We start from the raw sequence: 20,758 nt of genomic DNA, 5'->3' as shown, positions 1-20,758 counted from the left end.
ACTACTTACATATAAGCAGAACTTCAGCATAGTTCCAGAACATATACAGAATATAAATCAAGTAGCCTGGTAACAGGCAAACACAGCATACTCATCAGAGAAACTAGACTAAACTAAGCAAATTCTTTTCTCCATTTTTATAACCCATCATCCACCTTTCTAGACCTTTGGGAGACACTTAAACAATCAGACTTTGAGTCACCTCCGTTCTTCCAGAAGGAGAGAGTAACTTTTCCAAAGTAATTCCAGTCCTTCCTCCTCCCTCCTTTTCAGCTGAAACCAGTTCTCTTAATTAGCTAGTACCAGGAGTGAGAGAAATATGGTCTTGAAAATTCCTTCTTAAACTGACAAGACACAGCTGGCAAACCGTTCCAATTAACAGGCCATTTCTCCCCCTCTCTTCTGTCCTCTCCATCCCAGCACAAGCTAAGAAGCCTGAATTTCAAAGGCAGCTGAAACCACCATCCCCAGTTTTCCCAGTTTCTGGACAAAGAAAAAAGAAGATACGATTAATCTTTAATGGTGCAAAGAAGAGTTTTTGGCAGGAGCTGCTTGCCAGGAAGAGGTGAGAAAAGCTGCATTTGCTGAAATTCCCTCTTCACCACAGAACTAAAAATACAAAAGTCCTGCCTTTTCTTAATCTTTCTTGCATCTGGTTGCAGCTCAAGGGAATAGGGAGAAGCAATTAACCTAAGGCTGAATCAGTGCATTGCTGCCTGTCAAGCTGAAAGTTTCTTCTGCCTTCTCCGAGCCAGTTTTTTTGACATCCCGCACACAACCAGCTGCATTCCTATCTCTCAAAGTCTTAACTAGATATGACCGCAGCTTGGCCCATGTGTTAAACCACAGGTTAAAAAAATGGGACAAGAGTAGAGGGCAATTATATGTAGAGAAGGGAGGGAGGAAGCTTTAAACCAGAAGCGGAAAAGGTGTGGCCTACCAAATATTATTGGACTTCAATACATCTTATCCCTAGCCAGCATAGCCAATAGGGAGAGAAGCTGGGAGTTGCAATAGCCATAAGGGGAATGACAGGCTCCCCATTTCTGACTTGAAAACTCTCCCCCCCCCCAAAAAAACTGCCTCTCTCACACACACACACAGAACTGATGCCAACCTCAGTATTACATTATGGTCTCTGGGCCATTTGAGGAGAAAACATGGAAGGGAGAAAGAAAAGTGGCTGAAGTGGTAGGTTCACCTCTCTTCCACCACTTTTCAGCATGAAATCTGCTGCGCCCAAACAGTGGTGCCTTGCTTGACAACGTTAATTTGTTCCAGCAAAATCGCTGTAGAGTGAAAACGTCGTCAAACGAAATAAAAAAAAAAAACATTGAAATGCATTGAAAACTGTCAATGCGTTCCAATGGGCTGAATCATCCACTGAAGATCCTCCATACGGAGGCCATTTTCTGGTGCCTGTTAAGTGAAAAATCAGTCCTCAAAACAGTGGGGGGCCATTTTCTTCAGCCGGTGGCCATTTTGAAACCCGACGATCAGCTGTTTCCTGATCATCGTAAAGCGAAAATCAGTTTCCGAATCATGGAACCAATCATCGTGAAACGAAAAAAAACCATTTAAACCACCGTTTTGCAATCGCAAAAGCGATTGCAAAAACTTCAACGTTGAGTGGATTTGTCGTTATACGGGGTAATAGTCCAGCGGGGCACGACTGTAGTTTTCTCTCTATTTGAGAAAAAGGGGCATGATCTAGTTTGATGCAAACTTCATTACACCACATCTAAGCATTTAAATGAATATCATTGTTCATAAAGAAATGTTGAATTATCCCAAGAAGGCATATTTCAAATGTCCACATTTCACACAACTCTCCTTCTCCCTAATCCTTGTCTGCCATTATCACCACCCTCTAACACCAGTTGGCAACCTTCAAATCCCATTTTTACTTTTTAGCAAGTGAAGTAGCATTGAACTGACAAGACATGGTAAGCATTTGAATTTTTTTTTAAAAAAAAAATATGACTTACAAAATGCATTGTAGTGGTAACCCTTAAACAATGCAATCAGAAGGCAGGCAAAAGCACTAGAGTTCACTCCCACACCATGCCCCATTCTGGGCCCCTGAAGGACCGATATAGCCAATGACACAAGCCAAAAGCAAGACAAAATAATGTGATTGGAAACACTACCAAAGAAGCCTCTCCAAAAATGCACGGCCTACTGGTTGAATAAACTATACCACATACTCAGGTCAAAACAGCAGATCTACTCACTACTAGTGCTATAGTCTAGTCATGTAGCTGAACGAATTAATATGAAAAGGAGCAGTGAGAAACACCTCACAAACAATGAGACAAACATATGTGTAGTTGGTTCCCAGCTCTTTAATACAGTGGTACCTTGCTAGACAACAACCTCGCAAAATGACAAATCCGCATGTCAGTGAGGTTTTGCAATCGCTACAGCAATTTGCAAAACAGTGATTCCAATGGACGATTTTCTCTGGACGATGTTTGGGTCCCTGCTTCGCAAACCGTTTCTTGCAAGACAATGATTTTAACACTGATCGGCACTTCGCAAAATAGGTGTTTTCAGACCGATGCTTCACAGGGCAGCCATTTTAACAGCTGATAGGCGCTTCACAAAATGGCTTCCCTATGGGCGATCTTCGCAAAACGACGATGATTTTCCCCATTGGAACACATTAAACAGGTTTCAATGCATTCCAATGGGGAAATGATTTTCGCAAGACGATGTTTTCGCTAAACAGCAATTTCTATGGAACGGATTATCATCGTCATGTGGGGCACCACTGTATAAGGTCTTAAGAGGAAAAAGGTGCCTTTTAATTCTAACATGAGTTTTCCTCAATCTGCATTTCAAAATTAGTTTGCTTTCATTTGGCAATTAGTCAGCTGGAAGACACTATACTTTAGCTTGTAGGCATGTTGTCACAGAAAGATTTGTGTTGCCTGAAAGGACTGATAGCCTTTCAAGAGGACGAAATCTGCCTTAAGATTTGGCCTGACCCCAAAGAGATAAAAGACTGCCTGTTCCAGCATGAGTGTTCTTCAATATGCACTTCACAAATTAGCTTAGTTTTGTTATGTAATTTGCTATCAGGAAATAAAACAGGCATATTTGATTTCTCTTAGCTCTGAAAGATCTACTTGCCTGGAGAATATATTTGTAAGAGCAGCAAATACATGCTTCTCTTAAAATGTTCTCTGAGCCTTGGGCCAAAATCCAGTACAGTAGTAAGACACAACCAGACTAGGTCCACTGTATCCATGGAATATGCATAGGTATTGACTCACTAAATCTCCACTGATTCAATGAGCCTATTCTGGTTCTGAGGTGCTACTGGATTTCAGACATAGTGTGGGAATTAAAAGCATCAGGTAAAGCCCATGCACAGCAGGCCTCTTGTTCCTCTGGTAAAAGACAAAATCTGTCATTGCAATGTTTAAATAGTACCTTTGTGTTACTCAGTGACTGAAATCCTGTTTGTGCAGGTGTAGTTAAAGTTATGCTGACATAAATTTCCCAGCCATTATGCTAAGGCACTAGGGAAATGTACACTTTTTGTAGAATGATTCCTGTTGCAATCATTCCACAATGCACAGGCAAAAGTGCTACATGGATAGCACTTCTGCCTAAGTGCTGTTCTAGATACTGCAAGCAGAACATAGAGTTCTGCCCACAGTACAGGATTTCAGCCAATTGTTGCTCATGGCTTTTTCTATTACTTTTCATTATTTGGGTTGAGGAGGAACTTAGAACTGATCTGGAAACGGCAAAACAAGTGAAGAGGGCATGTCAAATGAATCTGCTAATGTCTGTTAAAATAGCTTTAAAAATAACCAGAAGACTTTTCTCAATACTCCAAGAAAGTAGACTTCATCCCTACTATTTATGTTACTTTGGCATTTGACTTTGTTACACAACGTCCCCTACGAAAGTAATTCATTCTGGATAATTACCATATTTTTCGCACCATAAGACGCACTTTTTTCCCACAAAACAGGGGGGTGGAAAGTCTGTGCGTCTTATGGAGCGAAGAAAACAGATTATATTTTCCTGTTTTCTTCTCCTAAAAAATTAGTGCATCTTATGGAAAGGTGTGTCTTATGGAGTGAAAAATACAGTATATTATTTTATGTCTTACTATCCAAGTCACACTTGTTCAAGCCCCTGTGGGGTCTGAGAGACATATAATGTATGAAATGTCTCAAGTCAAAAACAGTCCATGCTTTCTGTATTTTAAGACAAAGTACCAAGAAATCCACAGACTGATTCTAGGAACATATGGTAAAACAACCAGGGATCCAGGCTTTTGTCACAGTCAGATCAATAAAGTTAACTGAGAAGAAACTGCTTCCTGGAAGATAATGGTCTAAAGCTGTTCAGTGTGGTAACATGGACACCAGTATATATTTTATAGATGCAACATCTGTAGGAGGCACTGGACAAGACATGACCTCAAACCACATCACAGCTATGTAATATGAAAACGCTTTTCCTGTTGTCCTTGGCTTGGAGGCCAATATTGTTACTCTGGGACGGTTGGGAATATTAAAGTAAAACTTTTTTTTAAGACTGTTTTTAGAGCAGTATAAAACATGTCTACTCAACAGAAGAAAAGCATGCATTTCAATGGAGCTTACTTCTGGGTAAGTGCACATACCCTTGCAGTCATCTTCTAGGACATCTTCATTCCCTCAAATTGGCGGACTGAGGAGAGAAAAGAGAGCAAAAAGAAGACTATCGTGCTAAACGGAGAATCAATATTCTGCCCTCAGAGCTGGCAAACTGTATGACACAGATGCATCCTGCTGCCTGGGCAAGGTCTGATTAAATTATGTATTACAGTAATTTTTATATTCCTATGCTGGATTAGTGCAGCCCGCCCAACAACAAGTGTTCTTGGATCATACACCCAAAACATAGAATACAGTACTAAAATATAATAAATGAGCTTGTACTACTGGAAGTGCACTAGCAGATTTCTGTGAAGATTAGTCACATCCATTTATCTTCAGATTAATCTCAGAATGGATCAATAATAGTGATATTCCTGTTTTAAGAATATGTCTATCCCATAGCTTTGCTTGCTCTGGTGTGGGGTGGGGATTGCTTGGCAACCTCTTCTGTCCACCAAAAGCATTGTACTAGCAGGAGGGTTGAAGCTGTGATTTACGTCCTTACTTACCTTCGTGCAAGCACTACTCTGGATTTATTGTTTATATGGCAACATAATATAATGGATTTACTAGATCTCCAAGATTCTGCTCTGTCCTGTGAGACCTACTTCCAGCTTGGGTTATTCAGTAGTGTTGATCATTGGTGTACTCTGAGCAGCACTACAGCCTTGAGCTTCTGGCCCACTTCTGTAATATCACAAGGGAGGGGGGATATCGCCCCACTCTTAGGTTTTGGCTGTGAAATCTCAGGGAATGGATGCTGTTGACCTGGCAAGCCTATATAGAAGAGAAGTGAGGAAAAACGAGAAGGGCCTGAGTAGTATAGTAACGTAGCCAACTGAATGCTTTTTACAAAAGGACTGCATTCATATCATTTGTCCATTAATATACAGTGATCATTTTTAAATCCCAGAGCACATGTATCCAAAGAACTGCGGTCATATCCATCTGTCTCGTATTTGATTGTTTATTATACCATACCCAAAGGGAAACATTATTTCAACTGGCATGGAGGCAAATCACATGTGAAAAAGAAAATGAGAACAACTCCAGCCACCTGAGCCCAAACTTAATTTGACTGTTGAAATGCCAGTCAGTACTATATCTGCCATTCAACCACCACCCAAGTGAGAAAGATGATCCTGGTTTTAATTCAACAATTTCAATTTTAAACATCCTAATTGCTATGGATAGCTCAGTGGTTTAGGTACTTGGCTGCAGAGCCAGAGATTGGGAGTTTGATTCCCCCCCTTACCTTCTGAAATCAGAGCCAGCCTGTGTGGCCTTGGGGCAAGAGGCAGAGTCCCAGGGTGTCCCCAGGAGAAGGGAATGGCAAACCACTTCTGAGTATTCTGTACCTGGAAACCCCTGAAAAGGGTTGTCTTCAGAATTGGCTTGATGGCAAACAAGTATTATTATTAATTGCCATCAAGCCACCTGCATACACAGTGAGATCTGTGAGATTATTTTTTTTGTCAATCAGGGCTCATTTAGCCATGACTTGGTGCCAGGCGATGTGACACTTCTCATTCCTCTCCTGATGGAGACTGGACAGCATTCTGGCTAATGTTTATTTTTTTATTTTATGTTTTAATGCAGAACACCCGAGGTTATTGCCAAGCCAGAATGCTGTAAAATGCAGGAACATCGTGGGAAAACTGCCTCTGAGTAGAGCCACTAGCAGAACTGAGTGCATGAATGGAAATAATTTACATTAGGGTTAAATAATGTTGTTGTTTTAATTCACTGAAGGTTACCATTAGTTGCATTGCCTATTCACTTGCCTTCCATGGTGCTGTGGAATAACTCTCTTCCAACCAGTTTTTAATGAGTGGAAATGAGCCAGTAGTCAACTTTTTAAGGCTGCTGCACAAATAATACACAATGGCTGAAATATTGTTTGTGTAAATTCTGTGGTGTAAGACTCATGATGTCATCAGCCAGGGCTTGTATTTATTTATTTTGAAAAATTAAACATTTTCTTCCTGCTGTTCTAAGGCCCCTATGGGTCCCATGTGATCCCTTCTATCGTTGGGAAGCCATCGGGGCCACGGGAACAGAAGAAGTAGTCTTTTAATCATCAGAATCACCGCTGCCAGAAAAAGGCAGTGATTTTTGGTAATTACTCCCCACTGTCAAACCAAAAAAGAAATTGGTTCAGGCCACCTACAAATCAGATTGGATGATATTTATAGATAGCAGTTTTTATATGCTTTCTTATGCCATATTCTGGCCATTCACAACCACCCATAATAATGGCAATTCATAACTACACCTTCCACGTGAGTATATTATTTTCAGGCACTGTGTATCAATAAACTAATAAAAAGGTAAAGGTAAAGGTTCCCCTTGACAATTTTTGTCCAGTCGTGTCCGACTCTAGGGGGCGGCGCTCATCCCGCTCTTCAAGCCATAGAGCCAGCGTTTGTCCGAAGACAATCTTTCCGTGGTCACATGGCCAATGTGATTTAGACACGGAACGCTGTTTACCTTCCCACCAAGATGGTCCCTATTTATCTACTCGCATTTGCATGCTTTCGAACCGCTAGGTTGGCGGGAGCTGGGACAAGCAATGGGCGCTCACTCCGTCACGTGGATTCGATCTTACGACTGCTTGGTCTTCTGACCCTGCAGCACAGGCTTCTGCGGTTTAGCCCACAGCTTCCATTAAAATCTGAAGAGGGCAGTCTTTGACACTGCTCACAGTTTACAAGGGGGTGCTGATAAGTATTGAGCCTTTCCCAGAAAAAAATGGAGCTAGGAAGCTGTAACTGCCACACTATTCTACATACTCCCCCAGGAAGTCTACACACTTGCGACATCTGTCCTGCAGCTTCTTAAGTCCCTGCAAATAAAATTCTTCTGACTGCTGGTGTAACCACTCATTTGCAGCATTAGTTGCCTCCAGAACACTCCCAAATCATTGTCCCTTTAGGTGTTTTTGAGTTTGGGAAACAGATAATAGTCAGAAGGAGCCAGGTCGGGAGAATAGAGTGGATGGGGCATCACTTGAAAGCCTAAGGAGGTCAGTTTTGTCATTGTTTCACCTGCAGTGTGTGATGAGGTGTTGTCATGCAACAGGATGACACCTTTGGAGAGCTTTCCTCGACGTTTTTCCTTGATGTTTTGCCTCAGCTTCGTCAATAAAGCACAGTAATATTTTGCATTGATGGTTGAACCCTGCTGGAGGTAGTCCACCAGCAGAACTCCCTTCTTATCCCAAAACACTGTTGCCGTTTGCTTCTGCACTGACCTTTGCACTCGGAACTTCTTTGGCCTGGGGGAACCACTGTGCCTCCATTCCTTAGACTGTTCCTTTGTCTCAGGATCATAACAGTAGATCCAGCTCTCATCACCAGTTACCAGTTTGCCCAAGAAATCTATCTCATTTCTTTCAAAATGTTCCAAAATAGCCACTGATGACACCACACGTTTCCTCTTTTGTTCGGTTGTCAAAAGTTTGGGGATCCACTTTGCTGCCAGCTTTCTCATTTCCAAGGCATTGTGGATAATGGCACTAACTCTCTCATGTGATATTCTCAGATATATAGCAATACTTTTGGCTGATATTCGGCGGTCCTCCATGATCATGTCATGGATGGTTCTCACATCTGCAGGCACAGAGACAGAAACAGGCCTTCCACTGGGTTTCTCACTTTCAACACTGAAATGGCCAGTTTTAAAATTGACAACCCAACATTTAACTGTTGCATATGAAGGGCCACTGTCACCCATAGTTTGCGATATTTCATCATGGATCTGCTTTTCACCTTTCCCTTGGAGAACCAGGAACTTGATTATGGTCCTATGCTCTTCCACATTGAACTTTTGTGGAGGTACTGCCATGTTCACTTTGGACCGGAAAATGAAAGATAAGTTAAAATCATAGGTAGCTGATTTTTGCACCATTGAGTACAGACAAATTGGCCAATACACCCTGCAATTTATAGCTTCCTACATCAATTTTTTCTGGGAAAGACTCAATACTTATCAGCATCCCCTCCCTTCTGGCCCACTGGGCTGCAAATGATGCTCAGATTATGAACTGAGCTTAGATCAACAAAGTAATACAGTCCACAACGGATTGTGTGAAATGCTATTTCACCTAATTTGAGGTGTCCCTTATTTTCATGTCACAGCTTAATTGCACCAAGGACATTCTTTTAGGCAGTGGCACTTTTTAATGGGCATTCGTCAACAAAACATAGAGTGGCAGTGAGGAATCTTTCATGTTCCCTTAGTGTTGGCCGTGCTTTGGGAAGCATCGGGAGGGCCAAAGTTTTCCACTCCAGTATAGGGACAAAAGCCTGATGATGTGGAGAAGCCTAGAACAGAAACATATTTGGGGCCCACTCCAAATTGTACCTAAACTCCAGAGGGTTCTAAACCAGCCCCGTAACTAGGGTTGGATGGCCAGGGCACTGAAATTTACAGAGAGCCAAAACATGTTGTGGAAAAGCACAAACCCACCCATTCAGTTTTGCCACTGAAATATCATCAGCGTGCCCATCTCAAGTAGGTATACCATCTACTCACCTTTGGCTATAAAGAAACACTAAACAAACCGAATAACCACAGAACCGATATGGCTGTCATAGGCCCAGGTGTATATTCTCATTTCCCCCTTTCTCTCCCCCAATCCTGTCACATGATCTATTAAGCCACAGGCAGAGAAGCCCATCCTCCATGCTCAAACAACTAGTTACAGAGTTCTATAAGCTACACGAGGTATGGGTGTCGAAAACCATTCCTCAAAATGATATTTCCAAAATCACTGGTTACTATACTTCACTCGGTTCATATTGGAAAACCTGCTCACGGATAAAACCCTTCTACCCAGTTCTACCACTGAAGCTCACAGCATATGCACACTTTCTTAAAAAAACATGGCCAGTTATTTATGTATAATATATATTGCACTGTACAGTTGGAACGGCTTTCACAAACAATGGCAGACATTCCACATACATGTTAATGTACATATGCAGAGTATTAGGCTATTAATCCAGACAAGACAGATTACTGCTGTTTCTTCCAGCTGGCGCTCAATCCTGATGTGCTGTTCTACTAAATTCTGCATTTACACATGGCTTTTCCCCATTAGCTGCTACATGGAGGGAAAGCAGTCTAACAATCACCTTCACCCTTGAAACATATTTCTTCACTAACTCCGTTCTTAGAAAGTATCTTATTTTGAGACATCTGTGGTGTGTTAATTATAATAAATTAGGCCCTGAAGTGGAAAGCACGAAGAAGAAGGAATTGTTTTTGAACATCTTTTGAACATCCATCCCCATCTTAAATACTTCCACATTATGCCAGATTTCCTTTCTACTTTTGCTTTTTATGCAAGTCTTTTCACCAGCAGATATATGTTGCCTGAGAACTATTTGCATTCGATGTTTCTCTCTCAGAACTCCCTCTGCTGATGCTCAAACTGGTAGCACTCTTCTCAGAGATGCAAAACATTTCTTTTCTGGATTTTAGCTCCCCAGCGTCCACCATCAGAATGGCAGCAGCTATGGTGCCTTTTGAATTCCGGGATTTGTAGTCCAAAATTGGAAACATTTCCCAATCCCGCTAACACCCAAGCCAAAAAATTGCTACTGTGTCTCCTGTGCACTAGCAGCCTTCCTTCAAGCAGGCGTTCTACTTTCAGAAAAGAATGGGATGGTGGAAAATTAATCAGGAGGGTCAGATTATGTATACTGTTGGAACTGGACATACTGAGATGAAACCGAAAGCATCCATGCATGTCCGACTCCTACATCTGAGAATGTGGACTTGTCCATGAAAACTCACATTAAAATATAGCAGTTAGTCTTTAAGGTGCTACAATGCTTTTGTCTTTATTTTTTTCCTGCTGTTTTGCCTGATATGCTAACACAGCTCCCTCTTCTAAAACGATATACATTTTTGAACATGGGTTGAAGTTGTTATATCAATAATGATAAGAAATATTGCTCTTTCAGGGAACTGTGCATTTTAGTAAAACACAAAGGGGAGGCACAGCTCCAGTTCCAGTTCTCCCTAATACCAGGACTAAACTGCATCAAACCCCAGGCTTAAACTAGACATACCATGCGTGGTCTCATTTAGTTATCGCCCTGTGATCAATCACCAAGCAAAGTAAGCTCATTTACAAAAGGCAGAGATGGGACCAACTCATGGTGGGACAATGAGATCTCTTTTCTCACTTCAAGGAGCCTTGCAACTGCATGGTAGTGCAGCTACGTTATTGTGGCAATCAATATTCTACAAGGGTTCTACATCCCAAACAAAAAATTATACATTTGAACCTGGACTTTGTTCTAACAACAAATTTGGCACAGATGTAGCGAACTGTCTGCTCTGGCTCTGTGCCAAATTTGGGAAAATATGGGCAAAGTTACAATTTTTTAAACTTGAACTCAGGACCCACTTAGCTCACTCTCAGGAGTAAAAATTGAACCCCCTCCTGGCCAGACAGGCCTTTATGGTAGCAAAGGGTTTCTGTGTCAATTGTAAAAATATTTTAAAAGATTTTTTTAAAAAGAACGAAGAACAAATATCCAGAGGATCAGTCATTTAAGCTTTGAAATTATTGGTTTTAGCTTTATGGCTGGGGATGGTCTTATTCAATGGTGGGTGAGCTTTGGTGCCTATATCCTGTCACAGTTCCAACCATTCAACCCATCTTGCCGCTATATAATTGTTTAATAATGGGGGGGAAAACCCTCGAAAGGTGCTATGTGCCATCAAGTCATTTCTGACATGTGGTGACTATTTGAGTCAATGTCCTCCAAAATGTCCTATTATTAACAGTTCTGCTCAGATGTTGCAAACCACAGCATCTCATGTTAGGTTGTTCTCTTTTCCTACTGCTTACCTTTCTTAGCAGTGTTGTATTTTTCAATACATTCTGCTCATGTCTTGCAAACTAACTTTTGTGGATTCCTTTATTCAGACAACCTGACTCATGTTAGGTCTCTCTTTTTTCTTACTCCCCCCCCTTTCCGCAGCAATATTAGCTTTTCTGTTCAGTTTAGCATCCTCATTGTATGTGCACAGTAGGATAGCCTCAGTGTATTCATTTCTGCTCTAGTGAGAGTTCTTGATTGACTTGATTGAACACTCATTTTTCTGCCTTTCTGGCTCTGTGTGTTATCTGTAAGGCTCACCTGCAACATCACATTTCAAATGAGTTGTTTTTTTTCTACCTGTCTTTCTTCAGTATCTTCCTTTCACCTTGGTTTCCAATGAGAATCTTTGCTAACTCCAGCCCTCCCTTTGTTTGAAAAATTTGGAAAATGTGCACACATGTCCATAGAACTTTTGGTCCAATGTAGCTTATCTTCCTCGGGTTGCTTGAGGAAGAAAGGGTTTGGTAATGAGAACATCACTTTCCAGCCTACGTTCTGTGAAATGGGCATGGCAACATTAATTTTACATGAGAGGTGAAAGAGTATTATGTCTGTTGTATGTTGTGGACTTACTCACACCTTTGAGACTCTATGAATGTCCAAAATATCCTAGCATTAACTATCTTGCTCAACTTTCTATGGAAACACAATATGAAGATTCCCCCATCCTCCCTCTTCTATATTTAAATTAAACTCTGAGTGGACATTTCTTGAGGACACCTTCAACAAGATGACTTCCCACTGGCACTCTTCAAACAGAAGACTGTCGGGTGTTAAAGAAGACACAAAGTCCCCCTCCCCATGGCAGAAATATTACACAAGTGTACCTGATAAAGAAAAAAACTAGGTTCTGTCATAATATTGCTATGGAATGGACAATTTCAGTTGATTCATTTATGTAAGGAGCAAAAAAGTTATAAGTTGATGGGCGTTGTTAGAGTGACTGAAGCAGAGAAAGGTGAAAAGGCAACAGGATAAGAAAAGAGAATGAATGAAGAGGTAACATATTACTTACCTAGAAATAAAAATATTCAAAATCCCAGAACATAGCTTTAACAGAGGAATGCGTGCTTTTGCATAACTACTTTAATTCCTCCAAATCACCTCAGGAAGAGCATTGTTGAAACATTGAGGAGGGAGTCCTGACCATCTGTCTTCCACTGGAGAAACCATCCTTGTGACATGACCTAGGAATTCCAGGGACTTGGACGAGCAAAACCGACAAGACTCCTGAGGGGCTCATGTTGTTGACAGGTCTTGATAACATATTAAGAAAAATGCCATTATTCTGGAACAGTCTTAATGGCTTTTACAGCCAAATCCCAAATAACCTTGAAACGTTATACAAACAGTACTAAACCATAACCACAGCAGTTTTTTTCTGGATTTCTGTGAATCAGATGACTATAATGACAAACTAGGACTATGCTCTGAACTGAAATGCCTCCCTGTTAGAGCTTGTGGAGGTAGCAGATTTTAAAAATCACATCCTGATCACTTGCCCATCAAAACCTTGGCAGTTGTGGTGGAAGTTACATTATTGGTGTTTGCTACTCCGTGCCTTTGATTGTTTATGATAAAAAACAGATGACCAAATGTCTGTTCAGAGCCAGCCGTACCATTAGACTGAGAGAGAGCAGCTACCTCAGGCTGCAAATCTGGTGTGTCATGAAAAGGCAACAAATAGTTAGTTGTTTGGTTTCATATTATTGTGTATTTACTACCCAGGATGGAGAGAGGTGTTTTGGAGGGTTTTCTGCCTCATCTGAGACTTTGGGGGCAGTGACGTGGCTTCAATCGTGTGAATCCCATTGACACACACATTTTATCATGCAGTGGGAGGGGGAATGAGGGCGCCATTTGCATTTCAAGGAAAAGTCTCATTGGTACTAGTACAAGCTTCCTTGAAATGTAACTAGTACTTTGGGAAAGACAGAACTGCACCATTCTACATTGTGAGACAGGGTGTCGTAGAAGGCAAGAGATTATTTAAATAATTCTTGTTGATTTTTTGCTGCTAATGAAGGGAGAAATGCTTGTAGGATATTTCTACCTTAGTGGCCCATGCAACTTGACCAGTCTTGGGAACTTGGCACCTTGCCATGGTAAGAGGGACGGTACCTCAGGCAACAAAATGGTTTGGGCCAGACCTCTCAGAAATCATTTTTCTCAGGATTATGGCAGGGACAGAGAGAGAGAATTCAGTTTCACTACCCCACTTGTCCAATGGCCCCGAAACTGACCCATTTCCCATTCCACAGCAGGATTTCTACACAGGATCATGCCACAGCAATCAGAATGAATCTTAAACCCTCTTTTAATTCTAATAACTACTCATAAAACAAAGCATGCAAAATGCACAGATGAAGACATTCATGTACCATGACAAACAGGCATATTTCATGTCCTGGGGAAGCACCTTTTCTAAAAACATGGCATGCCTATCATATAATTTGACTATGTTTAGCCTGAGGGGGGAAGCATGTCTCTGACATCTGTGTTGCCCTCATTATGCTCTAGCTATACGTCTGCTAATAAGCAAAATATTACAGTTCAGAGTGACAAAGACTCCAGTACTCAGCCACATCAAACAAAACCGTAGAGATCAGTAACGAGCATGTCTCATCACTACTTGGGCATGGCAGAGTGTGTCACCATAACAATATTCTTCCTGTTTTTCTTAGGAATTTGACTTTCAGGGAATTTGATAGAAAAAGAGTGGAGCTTCTTCCTCTGACAAAATCCTATGTTTAAAGCCTAGCACATCAACCACCTCCAGACCTATTTGTGTTTTTAACTAGTTTAGCAAACTGTAGGCTGTGTATTTATAATTCTGCTAATTCATTCTGCAGAATGACTCACTTCAGTCATGACTTGCTGGATACAAAAAAGGATGAACCATTTGAATGGCATGGCATCTCACAGAAAAGTAAAAGAAAATGAACAAACAGGAAACAATTATTTGTACACTTTTTTTATCTTTCTAGGCACACACAGGCAGCCTAGTCCATTAGGCTGAGCCTCAGGCCTTTATACCCAAAGTTCATGAGTAACTAACCTCAGTTCTTCTCAGTGACTCAGCATGAAACCATGAGCGAATCATCTCTTTTGTGTCCTGCTTGCTCCTCCTGCCCATTAAAGGAGGTGTAGTCATTTCCCCAACATAAAGTGCATCCAAGTTCCTATCAAAAGCTGGCCTCCTAAGGCACCACAGGTCACTTGAGAAAAATGATATTAAAGTAAGTTAGCTCTGAAAACCCTGGACAGAGATCACTTCTATGCTCCCTGCTTTGCTTTCTTTGATTTTTAAAAACATTTCCTGCTATGTTTTACCTTATTCCTTATATCGACTGCTATGTTTTACCTATTTCTTTTTTATTGTTTTGTTGTCACTTTTCTTCTCATCTTAACCCAATTAATTAGCTAGCCACAAAACCTTTTGCTTTAGTTTAAAAAAAAACTGGTGAGGCCATGTTGATTCATGAGACTAAAACAAAATCCAACCTCCCAAATCTACAGATGGCTAAAACCTTTATTAGTATCAACTGCTAGTGCACAAAATATGCAAGTGTACAGCTTCTATAGAACTCTTCACATGTGTGGACTGTGTACAATTCCTTTTCTTCCTCCTCAATATTTTTTACCATTAAAACTTGATGAAGCATTCGATAGAGCTTGGAAGCTTGCATCTTATGTGCATTTGCAGTTGAACCTAACAAAGGATTTGCTTCAGCTGGCCTAAAAATAAATAAAATAAATAAATAAATTCTTTTCCTAGACTTCGTATTCCCTGGTGGTATCCCATCAGCCCCAATCCTGACTAGAATAACAGATTAAAGATGAAGGCACTAGACCGGTAGTTCGCAACCTTGGGCCTCCAGATGTCCTTGACTACATCTCCTAGTAATCCTGGTCAGCACAGCTAGTGGTGAAGAATTCTTGGAGTTGTAGTCCAAGAACATTGGGGGACCCAAGATTTGGAGGCATGGTGTTAAACAAACCAAAATTCACTCTGTGGTGGTGGACCACCCACTTGCTCTGTCGCAACAGAGTTGTTTTAAAAATCAAAGGGCAAAGAGGATGGAAGCCATGTTGTTTCTCTGAGACATTAGAAAAATGATGGTATATAAATATAAGTTACCTTCATTGTTCTTGTATTTTGCAAGAAATGAAATGTTTCTTATTGCATTGCCCAAGTATTGCTACTTGGCGATCCATTTTGCTTCTCAGGTCCAACTCCAGTCTAATATTAAGTGTTCTTATAAATGAAGCTGTTTTGACACCAGAGATGTACACAATCTAATTTGTATTTATGAAGGATAATGCATACCTGGGTCCTCAGATCAATGCAGGACAGACAAGTAGTGAAAGAGGTGTACGCGTCAAAAGCCCATGCAAGCTGAGGGTGGCTGAAAACATGCAAGGGCCCATTTTGACCTGTTCTAAATCTGTCACAAGGTCTGGATGCTGTCGTCTTAGAGTCTGAGACAGAATCTGGCACTGGCAATATGTGACTGCATCTTAAACCATTTGAGCTAATTGATTTTATTTCTACTGCTATAGTAAGGCTTGCCTGTTAAATGACTTTACAATTTATTATCCAATGTGCAAGATATAGAAAATGAACTTTCTGCCCTGAACATCTGCAATTGTTTCACGATGCAGCTGAAAATGAGTATTTTATAGGACTGAAATACTGTAATCTATTCTGCATGGAAAAAAAGAAACACAGTTCATGCTTAGGGTCAGTTATGCAAAACTGGGTTGCTTATGCTTCCAAATTTCTGATAGATGTGAGCTCTTGCTGTGAAAGCTGGTGTGTTAATCACTGGGTTAGTCTGTAAACTTATCACAGGACTTTTGTGTTTTCAGGTGCAAGAGAATAAACCATATTCCCTTCTGGAATTTAACTTAATTGTATGTTTTATTTTCAGAATTTGGACAGAAACGAGATTATCTTTCTTTAGTGATGAAAATGGAAAAGGTTGCACATTAAAAACCAGGACAAAGTGACTATGTACAGCACTCAGCAACAATGACTTTTCTTGATTATTTATCTTTGTCCCCTCAGCAATGAGGAAACTCTGAGTGTTTACCAGTTAATTCAGTCTATGCTTTATAGGCTGAAGCAAAGCCTTTGACAGTGTAGATAATGAGAAACTATGGATTGTTCTGAAAAAAAATTGTGTGCTTCAGCAATTCATTGTCCTGATGCGTAACTAGTATTATGGACAAGAAGCTACTGTTAAAACAGAATATGGAGAGAGAGAGAGAGAGTGGTTTCCCATACGCAAAGGTATCAGACAACGGTGCATTTTATCCCTCTATCTGTCCAATCTATGTGCAGAACATGTCATATGGAAAGCTGGACTAGATTCAGATGAAGGAGGAGCAAAAATTGGTGGAAGAAACATCAATAAGATGTGCAGATGACATCATCTTATTGGCAGAAAGCAGAAATGCCTTGAAATGAACATTAAGAAATGCAAAAGAAGAAAGTGCCGATACAGGACTGCAGCTGAATGTTAAGAAGACAAAAATCATGACCGCAGAAGAACTACGCAACTTTAACATTGACAATGAAGAAATAAAATAGCAATTTTATGTCCCTTGGTTCAATCATCATCAATCCAAATGGAGACTGCAGCCAAGCAATCAGAAGAGGACTGGGATTCAGAAGGGCAGCACTGAGGGAATTAGAGAAGATAATCGTAAGAATGTATTACTGGAGACCAAGAACAAGATCATCCACGCTTTCATATTTTCTATTATTATTATTATTATTATTATTATTATTATTATTATTATTATTATTATTATTATTATTATTATTATTATTATTATTATTATTATTATTATTATTATTATTATTATTATTATTATCCATCCATGCTTATTTTACATCGTGTCACCTGGGTTCAGCTTATAATAATTTGTTAATACAATTACTATACATATTAAGCTCTTAATCTATACAATGTGCTTCTAACTATTGATAAAACAAGCTCCATTTTTGATATATGCTTTCATATTTTGATCATCATGCATGAGTGTGAAAGCTGGACAGTAAAGAAAGCTGTCAGGGAAAAAAGTGATTTGCTTGAAATGTGGTGCTGGAGAAATGCTACCATGGACTGTGAGTCCTAGATCAAATCAAGTCTGAACTACCTCTGTAGACAAAAATGTTGAAGCTGATAGTGTCCTACTTTGGTCACATCATGAGAAGGCATGATTCTCTGGAAAAGACAATAATGTTAGGAAAGATGGAAGAGAGCAGGAAAACAGGACGACCAAATATAAGATGGACTGACTCCCTAAAGGAAGCCAGAGACTTGAGTTGACAAGAGCTAAGCAGAGCTGTTGAGGGTAGGACATTTTGGAGATGGCTCATGCATAAGGATAAGGCAACTTGAGGGCACATAACAACAAATTTACAATTATTACTATTTTTTCTAGTTCTTATTATATCTCTTCAGCCTGTGTGGGAGAGTGAATTAACTTTATACAGTGAAGGGCCTTGATATTAATAGTAAAGTGACCAATACTGATACCAAAACCAATTTCCTACAATATATGATTGGATCAAAGAGATTATTCTGAATACTTACTTGGCAATTTTGAAACCGTATTTCTCTACAGCATACAATCATACCTAAACCAACAATTCTCATCCATCCATGGTAGGTCAGCATGATTTCTGAATTAGAAATTTGATAGTGGGGGAGGCAGGATGATGAACAAAACAGAGGTTCACTTTTAGTCAAATTTCTTTTGCCTATATTCTAATTTGAATTACGAATGTTCCTGTGCCATGCTGATGTTCGGCATGGCCTCTGCTCTGGCAAGAGACAACACTTTTTAATTCAAAGTGGAAGGACATATGATGACAAGATTTGTACACATTGCAATTATCATTGTGATTGTTATGAAGGTCATACGATGGTGACATTTGCGCCCATTGTGATTATGATTAAGTGCAACCTCTGCTCACACACGTTATACAGAATTTTAAAATATCTGCAAAAACGTGCCAAACTTGTTTAACCAGAGTGACTGATAGGATGAGTGTCTACGTCTAGTAACAATTGTCATGCCATCTTCAGCTCTCTCCTTGGCCTTGTTTTGCATGGAACCGTACTGAAACATTTCATTTCCTAGCTCTTTGAGGTAACATCCTCCTTGTTTCCTGACTTTTGTGTTTGCCTCCTTTGCTTTGCAGGAGCAGTTAGCTCTGAAGCCACCATCCTTTTTTTTTTCCTGTTGGTGCAAAAACTGTCCTTCTATGTCTACAGACAACAGGTCCTTTCAATATTTGGGACACAAACTAGTTGTGACCAGCACAGCAAGGTATGCTTTATGAATTGTTTGTCTGTTTTAGAATTTCTGCGACACTCCCTACCTGGATGGCTGAGGATCAGATTAGACTCTAAGGTTCGCCCATCATTAAAAAATTGTTCCATAGTGTTCTGTCTAAGCAATCAGAATGCAAACTAAGCCAGCTACAACAGAATGGAGGGTTTGACCTCATGGTATTATAAAGATGTAATAGCTTTTAAAACTTAAAGAATTGCTGCATGGATTGATGTGGTACCAGGGTCACATGAGTAGACTGGAGCAGTGTCAAACAAAAAAAAATACACCACCACCCCACTGATGATGTTAAAAATCCAGAAAGTGAAGGGCCTGCTTTGTTTTGACTCTGTTTCAGCCCTGTGTCACTGGACAGCAGGAGAAGTATTCATATCCTGGGTGCCAGGACATTTGGACAAATGCTGCACGTGAGCTAGCTTTCAGAATCCAGATAGTGCTTTTATCACATGGTTTCTGTGTTTCCTTCTAAAGCCAGCATAGCTTGGGTCATGGAGATCTGCAATATCCTGCACAGACTGGAATGATATTCATCCAGTTTTTGTTCTGGACCTGAAACTCCTTGTTTGAGTGTTAACTCAGAAATAGAATCCTTATTCTTCCTTTTCCCCTTTGAACTTCCTCATTTGGGTGTTATCATAAACTGAAATGACTTTCTTAAAAATATGTGGACATATAAACAATATATACAGTATATTGAGTCAAACCAAAGGAATTGGTTTTTGCTCTGGGGCAATAATCATCCTTCATGGTTACTATAAAATCTGAATTACAGAAACAAGCCCAACCCAAATCTCCTCCTTATATAATTGACTGCATTTTGTTTTTCTGTTTCTCTAGTTTTTAACAACACTGATCACATAATATGGTTGGCAGCCTCCTGACTCTGTGCAATTATCTGAGGCAACTTTCAACAAAAGGAAAGTTGCTTCACAAACACTTACTGATAATATGTCGCAAATTGCTTCATTTAATTTCCAAAAGATTTCCAAATTATTACCTATCTGCCTTATCTATCTATCTGAATGATGACTAAATAAATGAGATTATTTGCATATTATGAAATATGGCAATCTGATGGCAATCTTTTAGATTTGAAGTAAAATATCCGGTATGAAAATTTACACATATGTGTCTTGAAGGAGGGATGGGCAGAAGACAGAGCTGGATCTACCAGCAGATCTCTCTGAGTTATTTCTGTTAGTAACAACAATACACCGTACTGGCTTCACAGAAACAACATAATCCTCATCCAATAACCTTTGATCTCAAATTATTAATCCAACAATGCGTGGGACATCCCACCTAAAAAATGAGAAGATACTTCCTTTGAGTTTCCTATTTTCCTTGAGCAATATAGATTTCCGGGTACTGTCATTTGGGATTGAAAGATTGTGTTTATCATGCCTTTTGATTCAGTATTTGAGATTCTCCTTCCTGATCCCCTTTCTTCTTTTAATGCAAAGAACCTTCACTCTGAAAAATGTATTAGCTCTGGGTCAAAAAAAAAAGCTTCCGGTGAGCACATGAGTGGGGGAAGAGCCAAATTCCACAACAAAAGTCTTCAGATAAGGAAGTTTACAGAACTATCCCACACATCTCAGTGTTAATTCAAATTGGGCATTTATGGATGCCATTACTTTCCCTCCATAGAAAGTCTATATTGAAAGTATTCACTTTTACAATAATTTGTGGTTAAAAAAAAGGAAGGTTACAGTAATGTCTGAATGCGTCAGACTTTTCACCCCAAATGATTGTGTAAGGTCTCCCTTGAGTAATCTCTCTTTTGAGACAAACAGAACTGTCAGGATCTGGCCTGTTCCG

The 20,758-nt window shown here is 40.0% G+C and overlaps 1 long non-coding RNA gene across 1 annotated transcript; it reads left to right on the top strand.

Moving 5' to 3' along the window:
* The first annotated feature begins 451 nt into the window (after nucleotides 1-451).
* LOC144589614 (uncharacterized) lies at nucleotides 452-19,006 on the top strand. Its single transcript, XR_013545835.1, has 2 exons — nucleotides 452-565; nucleotides 18,786-19,006. It is a non-coding gene; the product is annotated as an uncharacterized LOC144589614 (long non-coding RNA).
* Nucleotides 19,007-20,758: the final 1,752 nt, after the last annotated feature.

Source organism: Pogona vitticeps, chromosome 5, assembly GCF_051106095.1.
Source record: "Pogona vitticeps strain Pit_001003342236 chromosome 5, PviZW2.1, whole genome shotgun sequence".
In the NCBI taxonomy this organism is placed as follows: domain Eukaryota; kingdom Metazoa; phylum Chordata; class Lepidosauria; order Squamata; family Agamidae; genus Pogona; species Pogona vitticeps.
This window is presented reverse-complemented; position numbering and strand designations above follow the sequence as displayed.